The sequence below is a fragment of the Echinops telfairi genome, unplaced genomic scaffold (genome assembly GCF_000313985.2).
Source record: "Echinops telfairi isolate 266 unplaced genomic scaffold, ASM31398v2 ScPeMD7_7401;HRSCAF=8416, whole genome shotgun sequence".
Taxonomy (NCBI): Eukaryota; Metazoa; Chordata; class Mammalia; order Afrosoricida; family Tenrecidae; genus Echinops; species Echinops telfairi.
The window spans coordinates 3,343,373-3,367,185 of NW_022111301.1; the positions used below are offsets into that span (position 1 = coordinate 3,343,373).

At 38.2% G+C, this 23,813-nt stretch overlaps 1 non-coding gene across 1 annotated transcript; it reads left to right on the forward strand.

Annotated features, from left to right (window-relative positions):
• The first annotated feature begins 238 nt into the window (after positions 1-238).
• LOC115871774 lies at positions 239-319 on the forward strand. Its single transcript, XR_004047477.1, has one exon. It is a non-coding gene; the product is annotated as a small nucleolar RNA U83B (small nucleolar RNA).
• Positions 320-23,813: the final 23,494 nt, after the last annotated feature.

The following is a 23,813-nucleotide window of genomic DNA, read 5'->3' on the forward strand; positions in this document are numbered from 1 at the left end:
CTAAACAAGACAAAAACAACACCACAAAAACATATTCATGCCCATTGAGTTGATTTAGACTCCTAGTGACCCTAATGCCAGGGTAGAACTACCCCGTGGGCTGATGAGGCTGTCCATTTGAACAATCGGTAGGTTTGACCTACCGATCATGAGGTTAGCATCTCCTGCATGTAACCCCCTCACCATAGAAGTGGTTTGTTTATCTTAGGACATTAAAATACGATCTAAAAATTAGGAGGAGGTTCAGTGATGAGCCACTATCATGAGTGGTGAACACAGCGCTGCAAACATTCCTTGCTGCCTTCCTTCTGAGAACAGCCCTAGGGGAAGGAATCAGAGTTCCGAGGTTGGGGGGATGAGCAGACATGCACAGCAAATGGAATTATTTCAGGGTGTGATGTCCTGCCTTTAGGAACATTAAAATCATAAGTGCTAATGCATGTGCCCAACTTTTGGATTAAAGTCTACTTGCCCAGGTCTTTCTATTGGCCCAGATTGTAGCATGTACCATGGCTGGGAGCCAGGGTAATATGCTGCGGGTATCTAATAACAGCATTTTTACCTTATATAGACAGATGATAAATAGATAGATGATTGATAGATAGATAGATAGATAGATAGATAGATAGATAGATAGATAGATAGATAGATAGATACGTAAGTAAATAACTAAATATTAGGGTTTGCTGTTGTTAACTATGAGACAGGCATGTCGGAGAAAAAAGATTGTCTAATGACGGTATTGATAATTTCAAATGAGTGGTTAAAGCCAAAGGAATCTATGAAGTGAGGAATTAAAAAGCATTTCGTTTACAACTTTAAAGAACTTGTAGAATGTTTTTGCTCAGAGGAATAGAGTTAGAAAGAACACCATCAACTCGATGACAATAGGGAAAAGTTGGAAAACGAACACATTCTCCTGAGCCCTGAACTGAAGTTAGAACAGCAAAATAATATAACACCCAGGGATCGATAGTTCCAAGCGTTTGTTTACCGAGAGCGATCTTAAGTTTGCCTGAAGTCTCATACTCTGACAAGAAGGAATGGTTAAATAACCCCTCCATCTTTAGTTTTAAAAAATGGCTTGCTTCATAGAACTTGCTTTTCATATTGCTGGAAGCCCCTTGCTTACCTATGGTAAGATGAGATGCTAACCTTCCAGATTCTAATTCTCAGGCATCTTAGTGAGTATTTACTAAGTTTGCTAAGTTTCTCTCTTCCCCACAATGCTACCAACTTTGACTCACATTTGGCCTCAGTGTGTTGAATGTTGTCTGTAATTATCTCAAACCTTATAGGATCTAAATATTACTATGCTTTTAAAACACAAGGAGACTTAAAATGTTCATGGAAAAAATGGAGTTAAAGATAATGGAAACTTTCTCACAACTGTTTTGAAGGCCCTCTGTACATATACATAAATATTCATAACATTATCAATGAAATAGATATATCTGTTAACATTTGTGAGGTTCTCTAATATAAGCTACGTCTTTTTATACCTATAAGTCATACAATAAAGTCATTAGGATAATTCCTGAATTTAGAGATTAAAAACTTGTTAAGTATGAAAGGGATGTAAGCACCCTTTAAATGCACTTTGACCTGTCATGATGTGGCTTCAAAAAACGTAGCATTATAACGACACAATCTCCCTAATCTTAAACCGTTGAGAGAGGATGTTTCATTCAGTGGCTCTCTAACTTTGGGGAAAAGATGCCATACGATTCTCTCACCTTGCACTGGTCTTTGTCCTGTGGAGCCAAAGTGCAAATTTACACATAGACCCTATATCCCTACTCAATCTTGAAGACAGTGGTTCTCAACCTTCCTAATGCTGCAACCCGTTAATATAGTTCCTCATTTTGTGGTGACCCCCCAACTACAAAATTATTTTCATTACTCAGGCATCTAAGACCCAGAATAAAACCGTACCCAAGGTGAATGGGGTAGGGGGGGCATGGAGTGTAGACCCAATGCCCATCTGTAGACAATTGGACATCCCCTCACAGAGGGGTCACAGGGAAGAGATGAACCAGTCAGGGTGCAGTATAGCACCAATGAAACACACAACTTTCTTCTAGTTCTTTGGTGCTTCCTTCCCCCCACTATCATGACCTCAAATTCTACCTTACAAATTGGATTAGACCAGAGCATGGCACACTAATCCAGGATAGATAAACCCCTCAGGGCCAACAAGGAGAGTAGAGATACCAGGAGGATTAGGGGAGGGTGGTGGGGAGGAAGGGAGAATCGATCACAAGGATCAACCTAGAACCCCCTCACACGGGGACGAATAACGGGAAAGTGGGTGAGGGACGATAGAGGACGACGTAAGATATGGAAAAATTAATCTATAACTTATCAAGGGTTCGTGAGGGAGTGCGGGGGAGGGAGGGGGAAGAAATGGGGAGCTGATATCAGGAGCTCAAGCGGTAAGAGAATGCTTTGAAAATGATGATGGCGGCATATGTGCAAATGTGCTTGACACTTGGAGGAATGTATGGATGGTGATAAGAGATGTAAGAGCTCCCAATAAGTGTTTTTTTAAAATTATTTTCGTTGCTGTAATAACTGTACTTTCATAACTGTAATTTTGCTACTCTTATGAATCGGGCGACCCCTGTGCCATTCGACCCCCATCCCCACAAGGGGTCGTGACCCACAGGTTGAGAACCGCTGCTTTAAGAGCCGTGAGAAAAGATCTGGATACTCTGCCGTCGCTTTCACTGTAGGGATTCGACTGCTGTCAGCTGATGGTTATTGCTTCCTTCAGGTAAAGACCGAAAGTCTAAAGCTTGGGACTCTTAATGACTAAACGAATATTTTAATTATGAATGCTGTCTTCGATTCTAAATGACTGTTGGAATTTGTTGTTTGCATGCTTTGCCATCAGTTTTAAGTATCTTGCTGTAAGTTCTGGGTATCTTCAGGGTCACTCCTGACATATAACAACCATGTGTACAACAAACAGTGAGCGCCCTTATTGTAATCACTGTGTCAACACATCTCCTTGAAGACCTGCCCTTTCTTTGCTGACTCTCTCTACCTGTCAGGTATGGGGTCTTTCTCCAGGGACTGAGAAGGGGAACATGTGTAAACATCCTGGCTGTGCTTCTTTTAAGACAGATTTGATCTTAAAAGCATGTTCAGTATTCTTCATCAATACCACAATTCAAAGACAATAATTGTTCTTTGCCCTTTGTGTTGTCAAGGTTTCCTACACGTATGAAGTGACTGATAATACCATGTCTTTGATCAGGTACCATTGCTTCCTCAAAGTAAAAGCTTTGGTTTGTAACACTTTAAAGAGGTCTTTTGCAGCAGATTTCAATGCAATATTCATTGAATTTCTTGACAGTTGCTACCATGGGCGTAGATTCTGGATCCATAAAAAAAGGAAATCCTTTTTGCTTATACTTACTCAGTAAACAAATGAACAAACATGGAGAAAAGTTAAAGTATAGAGGACCAAGTGTGTATATAAAAGGAAGGGAAAGAGAAATACACACAACTGAGTGTAAGAGTGAGATTATAAATTTTGATTTTCTTTTTCACTTCTTAGGGACTTTATGAAATATTTTATTACAAGTATGTCATTGATGCGTTCCATTACATTGGTTACCTAGGCAGGGCAGAACAAAATAGTGGCTGGTCCTGCACCATCCTGATAAGTGTTGTTATGTTTAAGCAACTTGTTGCAGCTACTTTGCCAATCAATCTTGTCAAGGATCTTCTTGATTCTCTACCAAGCTGTCCTTCTCCAGGGACCAACCTCTCCTGATAACATGACCAATGTATATCTGAGGGAAAGTTTCACCATCCTCACTGCTAAGGAGCATTCTGCCTATTGGCCTACCGGTAGATTTCTTTGTCCTTTGGGCAGTTCATTGGTTCTTTTAACATTGTTTACACATACCACAATTCTATCTTCCTCATTACTTATCCAGTTTTCACACTCACATGAAGCAATTGAAAATATGGTGGAATGGGTCAGGAACATTTTAGTCCGCAAAGTGAAATTTTTGCTCTTTATTACTTTAAGGATGTCTTGTTCAATAGAATTGACCAATGCAAATCAGTTTCTTGACTCCTGCTTTCACAAGAGGTGACTCTGGAGCAGTTAAATTAAATCCTTGACACCTTAAATCTTTTTTCTGTTTACCATAATGTTGTCTATCAGTCCAGTTGTGAATATTTTGCTCTTGCATGTATTACCTTTATTGTGTTAACAAATTTCCCTTCTATACTTAGCTTGCTGAGTGTTTTTATCAGGCGTGAGTGTGGTTCTTATTGTCAAGTGGCATTGCGTTGGTCCCAACCCATAATGACCCTATGCACAACAGAACAAAACACTGCCTGGTCCTGTGATATCCTCACAAATTTTCCTATATTTGAAACCATTGTTGTCGTCACTGTACCGATTCATCTTGTTGAGAGCCTTCCTCTTTTTTGCTATCCCTCTGTTTTACCAAGCATGATGTCCTTCTCCAAGGACTGGTCTTTCCTGGCAACATGTCCAACATGTCCTTGCCTCTCAGGAGTCCTCAGGCCTTACTTTTTCCAAAATAGATTTGTTTGTCCATGGAAATTTCAAAATTCTTCAACAGTATCACAATTCAAACACATAGATTCTTCTTTTGCCATCCGTATTTAATGTCCAACTCTCACATGCACATGAAACAATTGAAAATACCATGATTTGGGGCAGGCACACCTTAGTCCTCAAAGTAACATCCTTACTTTACAGTACACTAAAGTGGTCCCGTGCGGCAATTTTCCCAATGCAACTCGTCTTTTGATCTCTTGACTGCTTATTCCATGAGCATTGATTGTGGATCCAAGTATGGTGAACTCTTTGACAACGTCAATCTCTTTTCCATTTATCACGATACTACCTATTAGTCAAGTTGTGAGGATTTTGATCTTCTTTCATTGAATTGTAATCCACACTGATTTTTTTTACAGAGTTTTTTCAAAGTTCGTTAACTTCTCCTTTTCTGAAAATATCTTTATATCTCTCTTGTATTTGAGGGACAATTTTGGTGCATATAAGATTTTGGTTTGAAATTTTTTCAGGGTTTAATATGTAATATTAAATTACATAATATTATGATATTCTTTATGTTGTTGAAAATTAATTTTCAATTAATACATCAATTTTGCAAAATTCTTTCATGTGAACTCTAGTATGATTTCTATCACCAAGACCCTGTATTTCCAACTTTCACATTTTAGTCACCAGTAATTATCAGTGCACCTTGATTATATTTTAAAAATAAATTTCAGGCTTAATAAGTTGATTTAAAAATCCTCCATGTTTTCATCTTTGGCACTAGTGGCTGTTACATAAATGTGACTATCTCATCTTTATTGAAATCATAGGGACATTATCCTATCACTGGAAGCATTCTATTTCAGGACAGACCTTGACATGTTCTCTTTGATAGAACTGTAATGAAATGTTCATGTTCAATTTGTCATTCCTGGCACTAATAAACCATCCGACTTGAAAATTCAAAATAAGCAAGTCTAGCCCATTTCAGCTCACTAATGCCAAAATATTGACTTTTATGTATTCTAATTAGTTTTTGATGAATTTCAAATTTCTTACATTTTTGCTTTGTACATTCCACATTCCAATTTTTAGTGGATTTTTGCGGCTTTTTATTCTCATTTCTATCTTGTCAAAATAGCACGTGAATTTCCCAAAAGGTTTTGCTCTACTTGGTCATTTAGGTTGGCCACTTAGTCACTCAGATTATCACTATTTTGAGGAAACATCTCTTCCCAAATTGTATTTTTCATCCCTCACAACCTGGTTGCTTACCTGTCAGCAGTGTCAGACAAACTCTGCTATTTCTAAGGTTTCCATGGAATAATAAATTAAGAAGTTGAAATATAAGTCCTTCTTCCTAAAATCAAACCAAAAAAAATCACTCTAGCAATAGTATATGGGTGTGGAATCTGGAAGTGGGATGACGTATTAAATAAGGACCTATCGTCATAGTCATGCTATAGTATTCATTGCTCTTATTAATTACCATTGAGCCAATTTTCAACTCATAATATAGACATAATAATTGCAATTAGGTTATTAACCACACTAAAATGTCAGTTTTTTAAATAAAAAATTGTTTTCATCTCTAGTATTAGCAAATACGAGATATGAAAGGACTATGTGCTAGTACCCATATGACCTTCGAGGGCAGAATGGCAGGGACTGTAAATCTCTGGAAGCACACAGCTTCATATTTACACCCCAGAAAATGTTCAACAAGCACACCAATATATTTTTATTATTTTTTGTCAGGACTTTTGTATATAATTTAGTTATTATGTACGTGCTATATTATTATTGTTCATACCTTGGGGTCATTGTAGAATGAAGGCTGAGAAGAATGTTTTTGAGGTACTATAAGAATTTTGGCACTTCATGGTAAGTTGAAGGAAATTCTGGTTGTCTAATTACCTATCAGCGATATGTGAAATGCCGTGGCTGGACACATTTTAGCTGATATTTAGCTCCAAGATATGCTGTGTTGTTGCTATTGTGATATTTGATACTATGGAGTTTGATCCCACTCATGAAAACTGTGTGCACAACAGAAACACTGTCTAGTTCTGCACAATCTTCTTTATTGTTGATGTGATGGGGAGCGCTATATGTGAACACCTTTGAACATAGGCGCTCCTCTGACAGCACGATGCCAGACATGTGTCTGTTTTGGAGAATAGATTTCATTGGCGATATATCAGATGTAGATCAGCAGAGGTTTCTTCTTTCTCTTCCTAGCTCCCAAATACAACACTATCCGGTTAGGGATCCCTATTCTCACTTTGTACGCTGGATGAGGGGTTTCTATGGGATACTATGTCCTGCTAGTTTTCTCCTATCCAGGTAGGTCCACTTAAGTGGTAACTAAATTTATGCTAAGTGTGCCCCACTTATACTATAGCTGAGGGAACTACAGCTTCTAGTTATTTTATACTCCAAATCTAGGTAACTGATTGTATCTTTTTAAGTCAGCTAATCAATAAATGACTGCATCATATCCCCCTGACTTCCTGAGGGAGGGAGGTTGTTATCCCAGGGTTGTAATCTTTTTAATCTTGCTAAAAGATTTCAGGGGTCAGTGGGGTTTGAGGTTTGTTCTAAAGCTGACAGATACCAGCAGAGAAAGGAAAGGAGAAAACTGTGGCTGCCAGGCCTTCCTGAAAGACAATTCTTCACCATTAATTATTCAGTGAACCTACAGTTAGTTTCATTTCTACCCAAAACTGTACCTCATCTAGCAGAGAGTCTTCTCGATTACAAATTTGTCACGTATCTTTCTTTCAAAGAGAACATTTGTATTGTCATTGTGGAACTTACTTTTAAGTGAATTTTTTAGAATGTACTGTACTCTTATTTTCTAATTGCATGCCAGATAACATTCTCAAGGAGAGAACCAGCAGATGTGTTGTTCCTTACACATTACGTGGTGTTCTCCCAGGAATTACATTTTTATTCTTGAAAATAAAGAAAAGAGAACACCGTTTTTTCCTCCCACGTGCATCTTTTACCCAAGAAATGAATTTCAATATCTTACTGTGGAAGTACGAGTTTTGATTATTTTCTCAGGGACTGATGATTCCAGTTTCCCAGATGACAAGTTGAATGTGCAGTGCTTGATTATATATCACATTTCATTATTTGCAGCTGGATAATACCCATGTGAAGGGAATGCTATTCCCTGGAAGCAGACCACAAAAATATCCATCAGTACACTTCTGAGTTAGTACCCAAAATGGTACTTTAGTATCCAGAAATAGTTAACAAAACATCTAAAATGATGGAATGTACATTCCTGGAATATTTTAATAATATGATATTCTTTATAGTGTGCAAAGCAATTTCAGAAATAGTATCATTTTGTGCTCATAATAAACCCAACAGATGACTATTACTGTCTCCATTTTATAAATAAAGATATTACAGCTTTAAGAGATTTTCTATTACTAACAGATCCATGGTTGTTACAAGGCAATATTGAAATTTATACACACTTCCTGATACATCTTAGGCTGGTTCTTATAATACAACTTCCTCTCGTGTACAGTATCGAGTATATCTCTCTTCTGAGAGAAGGAAATAATAATGTAAAAGTGTAAACTCAGAGTCCGTTCTATATTATCTGGGAAATATAAAGCACAAATACCATACAGTGTTTACCATTTTGAAATACAACACTGATTGAGTGAAAATAAAAAGCATGGGATCAAATAGGATATCATTGATGTTCTCTTCTTTGTCCCGGATTCAGAAACAGTGTAATTTCTGGTTAACAGAACCAGTATTTCTCCAGCAGTACAGCAGACGATGTCTTGCTAGTGACATGTGAGAGTGGGTGGTGAGTATTTCAGCTCAGAACATCATATTCTTGTGAACAGACAAAGATGTTGTATACTGGCTGGCTTTCCTGTTTTTCCCCCTTTAGCTTGGCCATCATGCAGTCATTCAGCATTACATGCAAACCCCTCTGCAAAGATAAGGGCAAGGATGGAGAGCAACAAGATGAACTTTGGTTATGGATAACTTTTATAAAACAGTGTAGTTTTTAATGATTTGTTTCCTTCAAGGATTAGTTCCAAAATGCAAAATCAGACAAATAATGAATTTTATTTCATCCTTTCTAATAATAACATAAAATGAAGTTACAACTTTGGTTATAACTAAATATATATTTTAAAGCCTAATAGGTATTTCTTCTCTTTGGTAATTCTTAGGGAAAAGCACTGAGGGAAAAGATATGTATTAAATCCAGAACAGTTCTTTATCTTAGTGCATTAGCACCAACACATAAGCAAGGGAAAACATAAATTAAATTTTAACTTTTGCATGAGTAACGTGTGTAGTAAAATGAAAATGTGCTTTGTGACCATATGCTTTTTTAAGCAAATGAAAACATGTGTCTTTCATTAATATGTATTCATTTTTTCAGAGTAAAGTATATATATATATATATATATATATATATATATATATATATATATATATTCCGTTTTTGTTGAATTCTAATTTTCAGCTCCTTATTCAAATCTTGGCTCCAATCCATATCAGGCATGTAAGTCTGTAAAAATAATTCAGTATTCCTCTCATTTTCTCCTTATAGAAAATATACAGAATAAACCAAAATTATATATCTATTTTGAAGATTAAATAAAATTTTTGCCTTTTTCCCCTTTCTATGTATGCTTGACTATTTATTGACAATTTCATTGAATCCATGGTGTTAAGTTTGTGCTTGACTGCTAATGTAAAGGCTGGCAGTTTAAAGCCACCCAGTAAACCCACGGAAGAAAAGCCTTGGCAATCTGCTTCCATAAGATTATAGCTGTGAAAACCCTATGAAACAGTTTCGCTCTGTAGCATACGAGGTTTCCAGAAGTTAGAATCAACTTGAGCACAGGTATCAACACCACAAACTGAAATGAGGAGTTAGCATATTAATGGATGGATGTGTTAGTCTGGGTTAACTAGAGAAAGAAATTCATACACGCTCACATGTGTATAAGAAAGAGATTTATTTTGAAGAGTAATTGTATATTAAGAAAACATCCCAGCCCAGTCCAAAGCAAGTCCGTAAGTCTGATATTAGCCCATATGCTGATCTAGTCTATAAATTCTTCTTCAGACTCACCTAGCACATGCAATGACCCTGAATGCAGGAAGATGATAGGTCAGAGGATGGAAAGTCTCATGGATCCTGTGGTGGTGGTAGCATCTCAGCGCTGGCGTGAGTCTCCACATGGCTCCTCCAGCTCTGGCTCCATCAGCGTAGCTCCATGTGGCTTGTGAATGGAAGGCGTAGCAGGGAGAGTACATCTGGCCTCCAGGGAGCTATTCATCTCCAGTGAGCCTCCAAATAAGGTCATCAAGCTGCGACCGGATTGGCAGGCTAGACTCCACCCCTTCACTCAAGTTGACCAGAGATGTTGTAACAGCCACAATGGACATTGGTAAAAAAATAAAATTAAAAAAACTATGCAAAATATCTATGCAGGGTTTGTTAAAAGATATCCCATACTAGATCTATCATTTTTAGCTCATCACCCACCTCACAAATTTATTTACCGAAGATGACCTATTCAGTAGATTTTAAGAGCAAAAATGCATTTGACTTGAAAGAGAAGTTTCAGGGTCCTAGCTAGCAGTCTCCCTAGTTTCCTTTTTGATGAGCGTGGAGGGTTCTCACTTACTTCAAGTCTATCTCAGGGAATCTCAGGAGCCAGTGAGACTGGGAAGGGTGGTCTGCAAAGTGGTAAGACTGACCTGTTCATTCCATTGACTGGCCTTTCATATGGTCATTGGAGAGGAGTCCGCTGAGAAGCTTTAGCTCGCCCTGCAGTGTGCATTAAACTGAATTGCCTGCACCTGCCTAGGAAGCGCCGCAAAGTGATGCTTGGATGGGGTCATCTGTAATTACAGGGTTGCAGGAACAGGCGACGAGCTCTGAAAGTACAAAAATCTGTTAACAGTGGTCAACTTAAAAGGGCTTCATTACCTATGCAGACGAATGACACTGTTGGAGGTTTTCATGGAAAATGAGGAACATTTCCAAACAATTCACAATGCACCTCATGACAAATTAAAACTGACACGTGAATATATGTGTCTTACAAAGGATACCGATGCTGTATTACAAAACCACTGGTCAGTAGTACCTTCCCAGTAGTACCTTCCCAAGTTGTCCCACTTGTTCCCCCAATGCCCAGCCCTGGAGAAGGCACAGGTAGGTAAATAGAAGCAGTGGATGTACCAGGGAAATAATATACCGCTTCCCTTCAGCCCACTAGAATTTCTAGGCCAAATTCAAACTGGAGAATGAGGAAAAGCAAAATTGGATGACAGCTTATAATTTTTACTTTAATCTTAGCTTAAATTTTAGAATATTTGAAAATGAGGTTTCAAAAATGTGAAAGTAACAGAAACAATGGATTTCACATATAATGGTAATAGTGAATAAAAAAAATGCAAGATCTAGCAGAACGCCCTTAAAGGAAGTAATAAACCATTGCACTCAATGTTCTTGTATAAAACAAACAAAAATTAGTATAGTTCCAATATAACTCATATACTATTATGCTAAATGGCATTGAGGCCACATCTAACCTAATCCACCTTCTCTAGGGTGGAGAATCCAGTATCTCACTGGCCATGGCCCAGGGCCATGAGGCAGAGAAGAGACGTGCCTCCAGTCTCCTGCCTCCTTTGACCCTATTCTAAAACCAACCATTTTTCCAAGGCATTCTCTATTGACAATCTATTGCAATGGCCACACAGAACTCACAGATAATATTCATTAGTATAGAGCTTTGTTAGGGAAGTGAAGAGGTCAAGACCAGAAAACATAAAGAATGCAGTCTTCTTTCAAAAGCAGTGTCTCTTCTCAACCAGTCCATGCCTGTCTGGTTCTCAGACTCTCCAACAGTGTTCCCTTGGCCTATGATTTGTTCTGTTCCACGAGCTGGGAAGCCTTCCTTCTGTGTTGCCTCAGAGAATCGTGGTGTCTGCTCTTCGTTCATCCACCTCTCTTCTCTGTTGTGGCCTGGCTTCCTTTCTTTTTCTCAGGGTCTCTGTGCCTCCACCACAGAAAGGGATCTCACAAGCACTCATTCCCCTGGGGATGGTTCTTTCTTAATGGTACCCGTTTCCCTTTCTTAACTTCTGAGAAACCTCATTCTTCTACCACTAACCCTCTCTATCGGGGTCTCAAAAACCCTATTTGAAGGGTCCTACCCAATCATGGGGTGGGAGTGACACTGACATGGACAGAAGTGCCCTTTAATGTAAGGTGACATCACCGCAGTGCTACAGATTTGAAGAATAAATATACTTTTCATAGTAAAATTTTCAAATTCAATAAAAGTTGAATATGATGTACAAGGGAATAATTCTGGGCATGAAAATCATAGGCAAATAATTCAATATGACTATATTTATATCTATCTATTTATCTATAACAAATGTTAAGGATATATTGAGAGAAGTCTGTTCACCTACCAGGTCATAGAGAAGTTTCAGAATGAGAAAGATGAAGAGAAAACTCCTTATAATTTCCAAAGAAAGTAGGATTATCTCTAAAGAAAGCATACAACAGTTTTTTGTACACATAATTCATGTATCATACAATCAATAGTTAAATCCTAGTAAATAAAGTATGTAATCATAACCCTTATAAATTTTAAGACATTTATTCTTTCTTGCATTGGTTGGTCACTCCCTATTCACCCCCAACCTACGCTAACATGCCCCTTGTTAGGTGCCAGCAAGGTGGTGACTACTGGTAGCTACCCTACCGGTTTCATTCTGTACAACAGAATGAACCACAGCCTGGTCCTGCACCATCCCCACAATTGTTCATATGTTGGAGCTCATCGTTGCTGTCACTGTCTCATTCCATCCTGTTGAAGACCTTCTTCCGTTTTGCTGCCTTTCTACTTTTCCAAGCAGGATGTCCTTCTACAAGGACTGGTCTCTCCCGACAACATGTCCAAGTACGTGAGAGGAGGCCTGGACATCCTTGCCTCTAAGGAGAATTCTGCCTGTACTTCTTCCAAGACATATTTATTTGTTCTTTTTGAAAGTTCATGGAACTTTCAGTATTGTTCACCAACACTGTAAACCATGCCCTTAGTAAACTACTAGTTCATTTACTGTCTGTATAGATTTAATCATCCTTGATTTCATATACAAGAAAACATACAAAACAAAAAGAAACTTAACAAAAAGGACAAAATAAAACAGAGACTAATCCCAAACAACTATCTAAGTGAGGCCTTAGCTCAGTACACATGGAAAAAGCATGCCAGATTGTGTGATCCAAGGATTTTAAATAATAAAGTCCAAAAGCAGAGGAGGGAATGGTATTTAATATTGAATTTGGAACACCTGACTTTGCAGAGGGCTATGGGTGACAATGAAAGCACAAAATCTATTTGCAGTGTCCTCGTGTGGACTAAGCCTCTGGTGAATCCCCTCTGACAATGAACCAGGGAAGTTAATGGCTTTGCTGTCAGGCAGAGTGAATTTTAGGGTGAATTACTACTGAAGTATTTAGGTTAAAATACGATGCCTTTTCATGTGAGCTCCCTTTTGAAACCATTTATATTTGTTCCAGTTTTTAATATTTTCTTCTTTATTTTTAGTAACAAGCAGTGTTGGAATACTGGTGGGAGGGGTGGGGTATCTCTAATGTATTTATAAAGTAAGTGTATACTGATATTTATGCCCATGAATGAAATTATGTCATGAATCAAAGTAAATATATACATTTTAAGATATGTAAAATTTAAATAACCATAGCCCCACAGGATTTATTTCAAGAAGGAGAAAAGAAAGAATAGATAAAGAAATTAGATGACTCAAAAATTCTGAGTAATAAACAACAATGAACTAAGAAATTAAGACATCATCTATCTACCTATCTACCTACTGATAGATCTATAGATTATGGATGTACTAATTTATGAAGTTTTATATTTAGATAGATATTAGTTATACTGATGAATGTCAACAATATACATATTAAAATGTATAGGATCAAAATGAACAAAACATTTTAGAAATATTTCACAATAAGATCTGTATGAGCTACAAATGCATCCATGTATATACTAGAGGGCAAAGATATGAAATTTTTTATGGAGTAAAGTTATAAAAACTTTATAGAAACCTATGAAATAATTTGAGATAACGAGTCACTGCACTTGGGAGATTTGAAACATAGTTATGGGGTACATCTAGGTCAATTAATCTAAAGTAATCCACAAAGACCATGTCTTACCCCCTACATTGGGAAATAGTGACAGATTTTAAAAGCCTCTGAGTGTCCATCTAAGATGTAATAATTGGTTTCTCCCCAAACAAAAATGAGTGAACTAATTCAAAGACTCAAGGAATTAAATATTCCAGAAAAACTAATGGATAAAATGAACCTCAGTCACCACTATCTTGGGACCAGAAGTTGATGGTGCCGGGCTACCCTACTGAGTGCATTAATCAAGATCCCACTCAAGGGCAGAGTGGGAAAATAACGTAGGGCAAAAATTCAATATAATAAAAAATATAAGACTAATTTGTATGATATGTGTTAGTCTGCAGAGACTAGGGAAACAAAGTCATAGATACTCATATGTGTATAAGAAAGAGCTTTATATACAAGAGCAATTGAATATTGAAAAAAAATCCCAGCCCAGTTCAGATCAATCTATAAATCCGGTAGTCCATATGTCCTATAGAAATCTAAAGGTCTCTTCAGACTCATGAAACATATGTAATGACACCAAAGGCAGGAAGATCACAGGCCAGTGGGTGGAAAGTCTTGTGGATCCAGTGGTGGTAGAAGCATTGGCAAGGGGTCTACAGGTGCCTACAGGTGGCTCCAGGGTCTCCAGGTGGCTCCTCCAGTTCCCAGGGCATGGGATCTATCAGCATACTGCCATGTGTCTTCACAATAGAGTGTTTCTCAGTCTTGAGTCTTGTCTGTAGAGAGTCTCCTAGGGAGTGAGCAGAGGGAGACAATATCTCCTACCTCCAAGGAGGAAAAACAGGAGTTCCCAGAATCCTCAAACTGACATCAGATTATGTAACTACCACATGATATGCCTGGGGAAAATCCTGAGAACATGATATTTAGACATCATACAGACCTCAAACTGAACCTACTCTCTGGAATTATCTTTAAAGAAAGGCAAAATGAAAATGGGAAACCCAGTGATGAAGTAGAAAGAGAAATGTCATATTAAAGTGATTGCCACTAGTATTAGAGAACCAAAATATGCATATATAATTGAATGAAAACTGTATTAGTCTGGGTACTTTGGAGAAACAAATCCACAGCGACTAATGTATAAGGGAGAGTTTTGTGTAAAGAAAAGGTGCACCATGAAAACATCCCAACCCAATGCTGCCCAAGCCCACAAGTCCAACATTAACCCAAGACCAGTCCACAAAGTCCTCCACCTCACAAAACAGAGGCAATGATGCCGACTGCAGGAGGAAAGCTGAGTCAGTAAACGAATAAGCATCTCAGCACTAGCAGGGGTCTTCACACGGCTGCTCCAGCACCCAGGGCTGCATCGAGATAGAATATGCGGCTTCTCCTTGGGGATGTCTTGTAGGACGTCAATCTTGCAAGCTGAAGCAGGGAACTGCTACGGCAGCTGCACCCGATGCAACCATCACAAAACAAGAGACCCGAGAACTAGAAAGGCGAGGCTTCACCACCCATTTATCCCTCCGCCTTTCAACCAGCCCCACATGTGATTATCAGCCAGGCTGGCACAATTAACTAACTCAAAAACTAATTTGCTCTGCAAACTTTTGCAAGTTTATTCAGAGAGATGCACAAAATATAAAAGTACAAAGACTGAACATAGAGATATATGGGATGGTGGAAAGGGGAGGGTGGAGAGAGAGAGAGAGAGAGAGTGAGAGAGAGAGAGAGAGAGAGAAGAAAGATTCACTCTGGCAATAGCAGTTTAAATGCAATTGGGGACAACCATAACAGTAAACATCCACCAAGGATATACAGAAGTCATGAATTTTGTAAAATGCCACAGATAGCTTTAAAATATTTAAATATTCAAAACCATTCCCATTCTTTTCTCAATCATAGAAACTCTACAGGATACAGTAGAACTGTTCCCGTGAGTTCCTGAAGCTATAAAGTGTTTTGGAAGTAGAAACACTCATCTTTCTACTATAAAATGACTGGTGGATTTGAACTACCTACCCAGAAGTTAGCAGAACAATGTATATAACCCATTATGCCACCAGGGCACATAATCAAACTGAGCAACACAGAATTATAAGGTGACATCTTCAAAAGTGAAAAAAAATTTTTACCGCACTTTGATTCATCACGTATAAACATAAAGTTCATCAAATATTACAGAGTACGTTAGATTTTTCAGGTAGTGTATTCAAGATTTTTAATAAAACAATTAGCAGAGTATATAAAATAAATAGATATTGTTCTTAGCCCACATGATAAGGAACATATATTTTGAGGACACAAACATCTATTTAAAATTAATCATGTGATCGCTTCTCGGCCTTTTGGCTAAGATCAAGTGTAAAATTAATCATGTTTTATTCTGAAAGTTTTAATTAATTTATTTATTTTAATCATTTTACTGGTGGCTCAAAACATTTTTCTTCTACTTGAGCCCTTGGTATCAGCTCCTCATTTTTTTCCCTCTCTCCCTCACCCTCACTCCATCATGAACCCTTGATAATTTATAAATTATTATTATTATCTCATGTCTAACACTGACCAATGTCTCCCTTCACCCACTTTTCTGTTGTCCGTCCCCCTAGAGGGGGTTGTATGTAGATCATTGTGATCCATTGTACCCTTTCTCCCCCACCTTCCCCTTCCCCTCCTGGTATCACTACTCTTAATATGGGTCCTGAGGGGTTTAAAGGTCCTGAATTCCCTGTGTTTCCAGCTCTTATCTGTACCCATGTACATGCTCTGGTCTAGCTGGATTTGTAAGGTAGAATTGGGGTCATGATAGTGGCGGGGAGGAAGCATTAAAGAACTAGAGGAATGTTGTATGTTTGTCAGTGCTATACTGCACCCTGACAGGCTCCTCTCTTCCTTGTGACCCTTCTGTGAGGGGGTGTCCAGTTATCTTTGGGTCTCCACACCACACTCCCCCTCATTCACAATGATATGATTTTTTTGTTCAGGGTCTTTGATTCCTGATACCTGATCCCATCGACACCACATGATCACACAGTCTGGTATGCTTCTTCCATGTGCACTTGTTGCTTCTCAGCTAGATGACTGCTTATTTATCTTCAAGCCTTTAAGACACCAAGCATCATTTATCTTTTGATAGCTGGGCACCATCAGCTTTCTTTGCCACATTTGCTATGCACCTGCTTTGTCTTCAGCAATTGTGTAAGGAAGGTGGGCATCATGGAATGCCAGGTTAATAGAACAAAGTGCTTCTGCGTCAAGGGAGTACTTGAGTAGAGAGCCCCAATGTCCATCTGCTACCTTAATACCAAACCTTTAAATATATGCACATAAATGTATTTCTCTGTCTTTATATATAAATATATTTACATATGTACATACCTGTATTTAGACCTCTATAAATGCCCTTTGCCTTCTAGTTCTTTCCTCTATTCCACAAAGAAAGTTTTTAGAAACAAAGAAATAATATCATACAAATAGAGTACAACAGAATATCTTTTAAAAAAGAGAAGGCAGAGAACAAACAAATATCCACTTGAAAAATATAAAACACATGTCTAAGTAGTTAATGAAATCACATAAGGAATTTTAGAACATTTAGAACTGAAGAAAGAGGCTATTAATAGATATCAAAATCTGAGAGATGTAATCTCATGGTAATTTGAGTCAAATTGTAGTGGTAAATGTAAGGATTAAAGGACAAGAATGAATAGAAGACTTCCGGAGGAGGAGGACCACCACATAGAACCTTCTCAGCAATGACCCCCCAAACTCCAAACGAGAAAGAAAGCCTGCACTCCCTGGAATCCATAAAAGCAACTTAAAAGCTAAGCAGACCAAGGTTTCTCAAAGCCAGAATTTGCAGGAATGGATTGAGCAACAGGCAGAGATAGTGCAGCCTTCAAATGGAGTTCAGCGCCTCCTACAGACAGCCTCAGGCAGCCCCTGGGAACTTGCTCATCAGGAGTGCACACTGCTCCAGGGCTTCGCCTTCACCGCTGACCCAAGCCCATGTCAATTCAGTTAACTCTAGTCCCTGGCGCACATGCACCATGGAGGACCAACTGAGACCCACCGCGTGCACGTTTCCCCACCTCTGCCCTTGCTACTCCACCACATTGCAAGTCTCCAGTTGCCCAGCACAGATAACAGGCCATGGCAGATGCTCAATGCAAAAGCCCTCACAACTTGGCCCCCGTGTTCCATCGAAACAATCCTTTCCCTCCTTTTTCTTCTTACTTCCTTTCTCCTCCCATCTTCCCTGCCTCTGATGACACCTATACCCCAGCCAACGAAATAAGCATGCACAGAAGTGCATATAACTTTACTTTAATTCTACTTCTTTCTCTGAACATATTAAATACATTTTTCTTGTTTGATTGCTCGCATTTTTCTCTTTCCCAACTCGCTGTCTCTTTCTGGAATTTAATCTCCTTTTCTGTGTGAAACAGTTTCACAATATCTGTTAAGTTTTGCAACCTCTCTTACAATCTATTTTGTATCATGTTTATAAATTTTTTCATTTCTTCATACACTCCATTATTTTCTTTTCTATTTTTTTCTCTGCCTTTTTACTTTTCTCTCTTGTTCTCCACTCCTATTCCCTGACTTATCACTATCATTCTCTCACCACTACCCATTTTTTGTTTTATGGCTCCTATTTTTCCTCCTTCATAATATTTGATATAGCCAATCACCCATTAGACCATGCACCATTAATAATGATCCCCAGGTGCCATTATGGAGCACACCACACACACACACACTCAGGAAAAACAAAACAAAAATATATAAATGAGAGCCACTCAAAGCTAATGAATTAATCAGAAAAATAGGTCATGGAATCATTGGAAAGAGGACACAGAAGAATAATATTTAGATGCCTTCAGTGTATATGTAGGAAATATTCATGAGAAAACAGAAAAAAACTGAAAATGTAGAAAGTTTACATCAAATGGAATTCCATATCTTACAGAATTAGACAATGTGACAAATGGGCCTAAGTAATAGAATGGAAGAAAAGGATAATTGAATGGGTAAACTTCAAGACAATTCATCTGACTAAAACCAGTGAGGAAAACAAGCAACATAAAACAAAAAGAAATCCAAAGAGATTATGAGAATGATGTAGGATACCATCAGGATTAACAGCCTATGTCTCCTTGGGACTCTGGAATGAGATAAACCATAAAATCTATGGGGAAAATATGACAAAAAGCCATGGAAGAGAACATCTACAACACCATGAACAAAACCCAAAGCAAACACTGGCGTCAAATTCATGCCCACTCATAGCTACCCTGCAGGACAGAGCAGACTGCCTGCATCCATTTCTGGGGCAGTGAGTCTTTACAGTAGCAGTCAGTTTCCTCATTCTCACATGGAGCTGCTGGTGGTTTTGAACTGCTGTCCTGTGGATCACAGCCAAGATGCAAACACCACCACAAAGAGGAAGAAAATAGAGGAAAGACCCTGAAGAAACAACATAGCAACATTTTGGAGTCAAATTCTCCAAATTTAAGGAGAAACAGAGAATCCTGAGGGAAGCTAGGGGAAAAAGAATGGTCACCTACAAAGGAAAACCAGTAAGAATTATTTCAGACTTCTCAAATCTGAAAGAAAAAGAAATGCCAACCAAGAATCCTATACTGAGCAAAATTATCCCTCAAATATGAGGGAAAGAGATATTTCCAGACTAGGAAAAATTAAAGGAATTTCAAAAAAATCAAGACCATTATCATAGAAAAATGTTACTGAGAAAACTATGGACAGTGAACAATAACAGCAGGCAATCCTGAGAGCATCATACCAGACACCAGCACTCAGAAACCAAGACATTGAAAAGAGTACTAAAAACCACACAGATATAGAGCAATAGCAGAGCCATAAAACCACAAACAAACCCCACCCAAACCAAAAAACATACAACAAGATGACAGCAACAAACTGCACACATCAATAATGACATTCAAGCTAAACGAAAGCTAAACCCCCCAAGCCATTATATTTTTTCAAAACTGTGTAGTTTTTGTTGTTTTTTTAAATAACCTTATCTTCTTCAAAGTACTCTCCATTGCACTTAATATATTTGTCAAATCTACAATTCCATTCTTGGAAACATTTTTCAAACTCATATTTTGGATGACTGACAGCACCTACGATGTTTTTGGGATTTTTTTCTTCACCTCTTCTCTTTCATCAAATCCCTGTCCTTTCCTATCCTTCTTCATTTGCAGAAACAAAAGAAGTCTCACAGAGCAAGGTTAGGTAAGTATGGTTCATGGAGCAAGAGAGGCATGCTGTTTTCTGACTATATCTTTGAGAAGACAGGATGGAGGAGCTAATATCAGCAGCTAAAACCATACCCAAGGCTCACTCTTGAACAGACCATAAATTGCTCAAATGCAAATTCAGGATAAAGCTGAAGAAAATTAAAACAAATCCACAAGGGTCAAAAACAATGCCATTATTCATGAAGAAAGAAACGATCATGAAAAAGATGAAATAGGAAAACAAGATCAAAGTGGATCCCAGGGGAGGGGGGGGCACAAAAATCTCTGAAACTTGCTCTTAATTGTAGAGCAGTTAAAGCAAAGGGAAGAAAGGCCAAAATCAAGGAGCTGAATAGATATTTTCAAGGGGCATCTTGAGGGAAAAAAAGGCAAATATTATAATAAAATTTGCAAGAACCAAGAATTAGCAAACCAAAGGGGAAGTATATCTGAAACTGAAAAAAAAAACAAGAAAAATTCAAGCCTTGAATTGTTATTTTCAAAGATTCTATAGGCAAAATATTGAATTATGCACGAAGCACCAAGAGAAGATGGAAAGAATACACAGAATCATTGTATCAAAAAAGAACTAGCTGCCATCTCCACAGTCATTGCTCATGGAAGCAGCAGTCAAAAGGTTGCATTGGGTAAATGTGTTGCGCAAGACGTCTTTACAGTTTTGAAAAAATGAGGATGTTACTTTGAGGAGTAAGGTGTGCCTCAGCCAATCCATGCCATTGAATAAAGAAGACTGAAGGAGAATTCTTGTATTTGCATTATGGTGCTAGTTGCTAGGGAAGAGTATTGAAATGTCCATGGACTGCCGAAAGAACAAACCAATGTGTCTGGGAAAATAGGAACGTGAATGCTCCTGAGAAGCAAGAATGCTGAGACTTCACTTCACCTACTCTGGACATGCTGTCAGGAGAGGCGAGTCCCTCAAAAAAGACTGCATGTTTGGTAGAGGGCTGGTGAAAAAAGAGGAGGACCCTTGACCAGATGCAGTACCACCCTGACTGGAACATTGGCACAAACACAAGAGCACTTGTCAGAATGGTGCGGGACTGGGTGGGGTTTCTTTCTGTCGTACGTAGGGCTGTATGCATAGGAATCGACTAGGTAGTACCTAACAACAACAATATACATATACTGAATTTGCTTCTTAAAGGACCCCAGGCTAAGAGAAACCTTTGATAAAATGGTTGTAGAGAACCATACTGCGCATGTATATTATGTGACGATTGGTACGTATTGCAAGTTATGTGCAGTAGATGATCTCAGGCATGCATTGACTTGTTTTTAATATAAGTTAGAAAGTTACATTAAAAATATGAGATTTTTCAGGATCAGAAAATCCAGATCAGGTTGTGTTCATAAAATACCAGGAAGATAAAAAAGCACTCAGCACATTTGTGAAGACTTCCAATTACTGTTTTTCAAGCAAAGAAAGGTATCAATCTGTGAATAATATCATGTTATGCATTTTGCCTTCTACTCAATATTAGTGCATCCAAGTCTTTCAAATTAGGCCTCAGAAATGTGTTTGCAAAAGAATATTTGGATTTATTTCTGGTATGTCACTCTTGAGTAGGAGAAAAGAAGTGAGGAGACCCCTGTATTTTTGAGACAATTTTAGGGTAAATCAAAAAATATTATTAATAGGGTTCTGTTTCCTACAAGCATGAGTTCATTCACACCCACCCCAAACAAAAACAAAACAAATATATCTAAATATGTCTCTGATCAGCGGGAGGCCAAAGGTAAGTTAGGTCTGTGAGATAGTTAAGGTTTATTGTGCCAACCTGCCCAATAAACACTCGTGGGATTAATTGTAAGAGCAGAGAGAAAAATGGCTCTGTGAGCCTTGCCTTTCCGGTTCTCGGGTCTCTTGCTTCCTGATGGTCAAACCAGGGTGCAGCTGCATTAGCCAGTTCCCTGCTTCAGCTTGCAAGGCTCATTTCCTGCAAGATATCCCTGAGGAGAAGCCATATGGACCTACCCTGATGCAGCCCTGGGTGCTGGAGCAGCCCGCACGGGGACCACTGCCAGCGCTGAGATGCTTACATGCTTACTGATTTGGCTTTCCTCCTGCAGTTGGCATCATTGCATGTGTTTTGTGAGATTGAGGAGGACTTTGTATATTGGTGTCAGACATATGGGCTGATGTTGGACTTATGGGCTTGGACAGCACTGGGTTGGGATGCTTTCTGAATGTACAACCTCTTTTATATGCATATGAGTTTCTGTGAATTTGTTTCTCTAGTATACCCAGGCTAACACAGTCAGTAATAATATCATTTAAACCAACCAATTCATTGCCATCTGGTTAATTCCAACTCTTAGGCACCCTTTTAGTATAGAGGGTTGTTATGAGTTGGGCTGCTAACCACAGGTTCAGTAGTTCAAAACCACCATCTACTTCACAGGAGAAAGAGGAGGCTTTCTACTTTTGTGAAGATCGACAGCCTGGAAAACCCATAGGGGAAGTTCTATTCTGTCCAATAAGGTCACTATAAATAATACCATTAGGGCTCCTTAAAAATGAATCTATCTGTTCCACAAAAAAGATAAATTTGAGATCAAGGCTAAGATAGGACAAAAAAAATTAACAAGACACAAGTCCGCATCTTTCCAACTCTTTAAATCTTTTCAACATGGTTATAGGAATGTCTCCCCACCTGAAAATAGCATTCATGGATCTAGAGTTTTTAGAATGCTCGGGTTACTCTGAAAGATGCGCTACAAGACAGAAGACCATCAACCTCAATGAATGAAGAGACTCTAGCTATAATCGAAATACTGGCAGAAGCAAACTATAAAATTACCTTTCAGGTGATGGCTAATAAAGTTAGGATCTCACATGTTTCTGCATATTCAATTTTTAGGCAACATCTTGGCTTCAGCAAGCTTTCAGTTAGATAAATGTTGAAATGTTTCACAAAGGTGAACTGGCTCAAAGACCTCATCAAGCTTTTAAACAGGGTCAAAGCTAATAAAGGACATTTTATAAAATAAGTTTAAAATGGGGACGATTCATGGATTTGTTATTATAATCCAGAGACCAATGAAAACAGCAGCTTCAAAAAGATTTACTTTAAAAATGGATAGGTCAGATCAGAAGATTATAGTGAGTTTAATTTTATTCCCAAGGAGTAATTGGGTATATTCTTTCCAAGGATAAAGGATGATCACAGAGACTTATTAGGAAGAAGTTTTAAATAAATGAAATACTGGATTAGTGAGAAACAAGCCAAGAAGATTATTTCAAGAAGTTTGTTTTTCCAGAACAGCAATGTATCTGCACAGTCTTGGAGCATCGCGGATTGTCCTTTGAGGATTTCATTGAGAAACTTTCTATGCATCATGCAGCCTTAACCTTACCTCTTTAGACTTACTTTCTTTCTTAAATTCAAAGAATATTGAAATAGCACATGCTTTGAGTCCCTCAAGAATGCTAAAACTGCTGTTTTGGAGGTTGTGTAAGTAGCGAAAAAAACTCAGAATTCTTCAGGGAAGGATTAGAGAGAGATATTGACTTACCTGGAGGATAGATTTGGGAACGCCAGCTTCAAATTTTGATAATTATGTTTAATAATTGTGGCTATGATTTTGTAGTAATATTTGCTGACTGATACACAAAATTACTAAGAAATTATATCCATGGTTAAAAAATGTGAAATTGTTTGTCTCTTGAACAATTTTAAGCCTCCTGTCAATGCAAGATGTTACCTGTGAAGCAGTCTTCTATTCAAAGAGAATGCAGACGCTTCTGAGGAGATCACAAACG